Genomic DNA, 5746 nt, shown 5'->3' with positions numbered 1-5746 from the left:
AGGGTCTCTCCTTGAATGTGGAGTCTACATTTTCTTGGCCAGGCTGGCAGCCAGAAAGCTCCAGTGATCCTCTGTCTTTTCCTGCTTCAGAATAGGGGTGACAGGGGTGCACGAGACACCTGGCTTTACTATATGTATGCTGAGATTTGAACTCTGGTCCTCATGATATCACAGCAAGCCCTCTTAACTACTGAGCCATTTCTGCAGCCCCTTACATGTCTTTCAAGTATATTATGTTGTTTATATGAAATAAGAAACACAGATAAAGCACTTTTCTGCATGGGAGGTTTGATGTTATCTCAGGGAACAGCATTTGCACAGCTGGGTCACAAGCTGAACTAAATCTTTTTTCTTGGAGAACACTATTTTTCCCCCTGTGGTAAATAAAGTGTAACAGACATCTCGACAGTAGAGAGCTTGTGCAGCATAATCCCTGCACCACAAACACAAGGAACATAAAATTTATCATCTTAACCATTTTTTATGTGGCCAGGTCTGAGGTTCTGAGTATATTCATGTTGTGAAATAGATCCCCAGGACGTTTTCATCTTGCAAAGCTGACACTCTGTACCCATTAAACTCCTTTGTTCCTTCTCCCAGTCTCTGATAACCATCACTCTTTCTGCTTCTGTGAATTTGTGGGGCGTTTGTTTTTCCAGTGCTGGGGATTGCTGGACCAGTTCTGTTTCAACAACACACACATGCACGCACGCACACACGCACGCACACACACTCATCCACACATTTGTTTTTAAGTAAGCTCCTATGTAGCCCAGGCTATCCTCAAACTTGATATGTAGCTGAAGATGACTGAGCTTTGATCCTCCTGCCTCCACCTCTTGAGTGCTGGTCTGACAGGCTTGTGCCACTGTTCCCAGTTCATGTGGTAATGGAGATTGAACACAAGGCTTTATGCATGCAAGGTGAGCACTCTGCCCACTGAGCTACACTCCCAACCCTGTGTCTTTGAATTTGACGACTTCGGCTGTTGCATAGAAATTGACATGTTAGATGGGATGTGACTCTTTCATACGAGCATGCTTCACTTAGTTTTATGTTCTCACATTCATTAATTGAGTAGCATGTATTAGGGTTTCCCACCTTTGGAAGGCTGAAGAATGTTCCTCTGTGTGTACACCATGTTTTTAAAAATTTTATTTATGTTGCATCTTGACTGCAGTCTCCCCTCCCTCCCCTCTCCCCACTCTCTCCCCCTCCTCCCTCTGCACTCCCCTCCCCCAATCCATCTCTCCTCTGTAATTGCTCAGAAAGAAGCAGGCCTCCCATGGGTTTCAGTAAAGCATGGCATATCAAGCTGCCATAATACCAAGCACCTCCCTGTAACGAGTCTGTCTCTGTCTTGCCAGCCGGCTCCCCCCAAAACAACACACAAATTTGTTACTAATTACAAAAGCTTGACCTTTATCTTAGACCTGTTTTTTAACTAGGTCTTATATCTTAATTTACACCCCCCCTTTTTTTTTCTGAGACAGGGTTTCTCTGTGTAGCTTTGGAACCTATCCTGGCACTTGCTCTGTAGACCAGGCTGGCCTCAAACTCACAGAGATCTGCCTGCCTCTAACTCCTGAGTGCTGGATTAAATGTGTGTGCCACCACCGCCTGGCATTAGCCTGTATTTTCATTAATCTATGTTCTACCTCATGGCTTTTTACAGCTATCCCATTCTGTTAGTCTTCCTTGAGCCTAGATTCATCTTCTACTTCCTCTTTCCCTTCCCGGAAATCCCACCTATATCTCTTGCCTAGCTATTGGCTGTTCACCTCTTTATTAAAACAATCACAGCAATAGATCTTCACACAGTGTATAAATATCCCACAACACCTCCCACTGTAATCAGGCTGGGAAAGGCAATCCAGCATGAGGGACAGGTACCCAAGAGCCAGCCAAAGTACCAGACACAGTCCCTGCTCCCACTGCCGGGAGTCCCACATACAGACCAAGCTACACAACTGTCACATATATGCAGAGGGCCTAAGTCCATCCTATGCAGGCTTCCTGGTTGTCCGTTTAGAACCATGCTTTGATTATGTACCTACTCATTGATTGGCACATGTTGCTTTCACCTTCGGCTATTGTATATGCACTGCTATGAATGCGGAAGTACAAACACCCCTTTGAGACCCAGCTTTTGACTTTTCAGCTCAATTGATTTATTTTTAAAGAAACTTCCTTATTTGCTTTGTATACAATACCACCAGTACTCGAGAAATCCAACTTTTCTATGTTAGAAGTCACATGTTATCTATTATTTGTATACATGTGCTTGCTCGTTTGGACCATAGCCACCTAATGGTAACTCCAAACTATACACTTGCCATTTGACTTTGCATTTCTCTGAGGTCAGTGATTTAATATGCATGCTGTCCGTTCACAAAACATTTTGGGAAAAGTGTGCTATGAGTTCTCTGCATGTTTGTGGTGCTGGGGTTGAGTCCAGGGCCTCATATGTGGTAGACAGGCGCTCTGCATTTCTGGGGTCCACTACACATTTGAAACTAGGATGTTATTGCAGTAGGAATTCTTTGTATGTTCTAGATATTAACTCCTGTCCCATTCAGTAGAGCTCCTTTTCAGTGTGTGATCAGACCCTTTAGTGTGTACAAATTAGCTTGATGAAGTCCTATTGGTCTTTTTTTGCTTTTGCTGTCTAGGCTTTTTAAATAAAATGATTTTTGCTGCATAAAATAAATTATCAGATCAAGTTCTACAAAACTTTCCCCCACTGTGTTTTATTTTGTCTTGTTTACATTCCTGATCAGCCTGGCCTGGGCTTACTATGTAGACCAAGTGGGCCTCGAATTTGCAATGACCCTCCTGCCTTTCTCTCTGGAGTGCTGGGGTTGCAGGCATTTGCATTGTTATAGGAATTTAATCATCTCAGGTCTTAGCACATAGGTCTTTAACCCACTGTGATTGTTGTATATTGCTCATCTTTCTTCCATGATCTCACTCTGTTAAGATATAAAACTAAAGATTTCACTATAAAAAAGCCTGTAGGGAGGTGGAGGAGGAGGGATGAGAGTGAGGGGAGGGAGAGGGAGAAGGGACTTACATGTGAAACAAGCTTGTTCCCTAACTAGAACTAATAAATAAATTTAAAAAAAAGCCTGTAGGACAGTTTACTTAACTCAGTAAAAACACGATGGCTTCATTCCACCAGTTTTGATACACGCACTCCAATGTTGGGTGATATGACTCTTTGTTGTAAACAAGGGGCTAAGCATTAACTAACTATTCCTTAATTTTGATTGATTTTTTCCAATGAATTCCTTTGAATTCTCTATGTGTAGAAACACATTATCTGCAAATAAAAGAGTTGTTTTTTTGTGAGCAAGCTTTGTCAGCAACACAAGTAGGCAATTTATATCTTTCATGTCAATTTATTAGATATCAATAAATTAATAAACCACATCCATTTTATCGAGCAGTATTGACTACTTTTTTTTTTGAGACAGTTTCTCACCATGGAACCCAGGATGACCCTGTACTTGTTTTTTGTTAGTCTATTTTTTATGTCATGTGTATGAGTGTTTTGCCTTCATGCACATATGTGTATCCCTTGCTGGCATGGTCAGAAGAGGGCACTGATCCCCCGGAACTGGAGTTCAGCATGATTGTGAGCCTCTATGGAGATGCTGGGAATGGAAACCTGGGTCCCCTGGTCTCCTGCAAGAGCAGCCAATACTCTTAGCCACTGAGTCATCTTTCTAGCCCTGGCCCTGGACTTGCCATCTTCTTGGTGTAGCTTCCTGAGTACTGAGATTAAAGACATGTGCTGTGAACCACCCCGGGGTCCTCTGCAAGAACAAGTGCCCTTAATAGCTGAACTATTTCTCCAGCCCCCATGCCTGTCTTTTTGCATTCGTTTTGGGGACTTGAACTAAGGTCCTTCTGCTTGGTCAGCCAACATTGTATCCACTGAGACATCTCCCCAACTCATTATATGTTTTTTTTTTTTGTTTGTTTTTTTTTTTTGTTCATTTGTCTCTGAGACAGTGTTTCTCTATGTAGCCCTGGATGCCCTGAAACTCACTCTGTAGACCATGCTGTCCATGAACTCAAAGATCCATCTATCTCTGCCTCTCAAGTGCTGGGATTAAAGGCATGTTTTACCACTCCAGGTCATTATCTGGTTTTGATACACACATGTGTGTGCATGTGTTCTTCATTTAATTTGATATTTTATTCACATGTGTAAGTTGTGTATCAGCCTGGACCTCAGAGATTGTGCTGGACAGGTGGTGGCAGTTGTATGCACCTCAATATTTGTTCTGACGATGGAACAAACTTATTCTTTCTAAAACGGAGTCAGTAAGGGTAAGGCACAGGCAGTCTGGAAGCTACTGTTCTGTCATGTGGCATGAGGAGGAGCAGAGCATAGTGATCTCCACGCTGTGCCTCTCTCTATCCGATCCAGATGGTTTTACAGTTTCATGTCTGTCTTCCCTGGCTAGAATCCTCAGCACCATGTAACAGAAGCCACTAAGAGACGCCCTCGTCTTGTTCTATCTCTTTGGGAGAAAGCGTTAAGTATTTTGCCATTACACATGGAGTCTTCTGTTTATTTTTCAGATGTTCTTTATTAGGGTGAGGACATAGTCTTTGCCCTTACATTCCTAGTTTTTTTTGAGTGTTCCTGTGGGGGGTGCATGCCTCCACAGACATGTGTTTGGAGTCTGGAGGCTGTCTGATGTCTTTTTCTAGCATCCTCTCCCTTACAGGGTCTCATTGAATAGGCTAGGCTGACTACCCAGAGAGTCCCAGGGATCTGCCTGTCTCTGCCTCCCAGCAGTTACCTCTGTGGCCAACTTTGCTTTTTCTTACTTAGCAATTTTGCTTATTTCAACTTTTATAGTCCTGATGACATTCTCTCGTATGAAGCTTTTCATACTTTGCATGATGCCTGTTGTGGTTAGTGATGAAGGTTGAGATGAAGCCTTCACTTGTAGCCTAAAAGCAACAGGAATTTTCTTTCCTGTGTGCGCAGCTATGAAGTTATTAGGGAGTAACTGCCCATTTAAAAGAAACTCATCCTCTTTTCCTTGATCAACTAATATGTCAACCTGGGAACCCAAATAGGACTTCATGAGACAGGTCTCATCGTGTGTTTTTTTGCCCCAAGGACACAGCACTGGGTTGCAAACTGGAGCAGATGCTGACAAAGATTTGTATTTTCCAGGATTTTTTGTGGCCTCCCATGGAGTGACCAAAATAGACCTCCTCTGCCAGTCCACTGGGAAACTGGCATCTGTAAGTTGTGGAAGCACCTCTGTTACATAACACAACATTCTGTAATGAGTTTTCCAGGGATCTTAGCCACCAGCCACACTTTTTGTTGTTGTTGTTTTTCGAGACAGGGTTTCCCTGTGTAGCTTTGGAGCCTATCCTGGCACTCGCTCTGGAGACCAGGCTGGCCTCGAACTCACAGAGATCTGCCTGCCTCTGCCTCCTGAGTGCGCCACCAAGCCCGGCACCCCAAGCCCGGCACCAGCCACACTTTTTCCTAGCGCCTCTGCTCACACTTCTCCCTTTTGACCTCTCTCCCTCTCCCCACCTTCTTTGTCTGAAGAGCATAACTGTTACCCCTCTTTACCTAGATATAATCTCTCCACATACTCACTTGGGAATGTCTCCCTCTTTTCCTCTCTCCCTCCGTCCCTCCATTCCCTCTCTTCCTTCCTTTCTTTAAGACAGAGTTTTACTAGGTAGCCCTGGGTGATCTGAA

Source organism: Cricetulus griseus, chromosome 8 (genome assembly GCF_003668045.3).
Source record: "Cricetulus griseus strain 17A/GY chromosome 8, alternate assembly CriGri-PICRH-1.0, whole genome shotgun sequence".
NCBI classification, from domain to species: Eukaryota; Metazoa; Chordata; class Mammalia; order Rodentia; family Cricetidae; genus Cricetulus; species Cricetulus griseus.
This window is presented reverse-complemented; position numbering follows the sequence as displayed.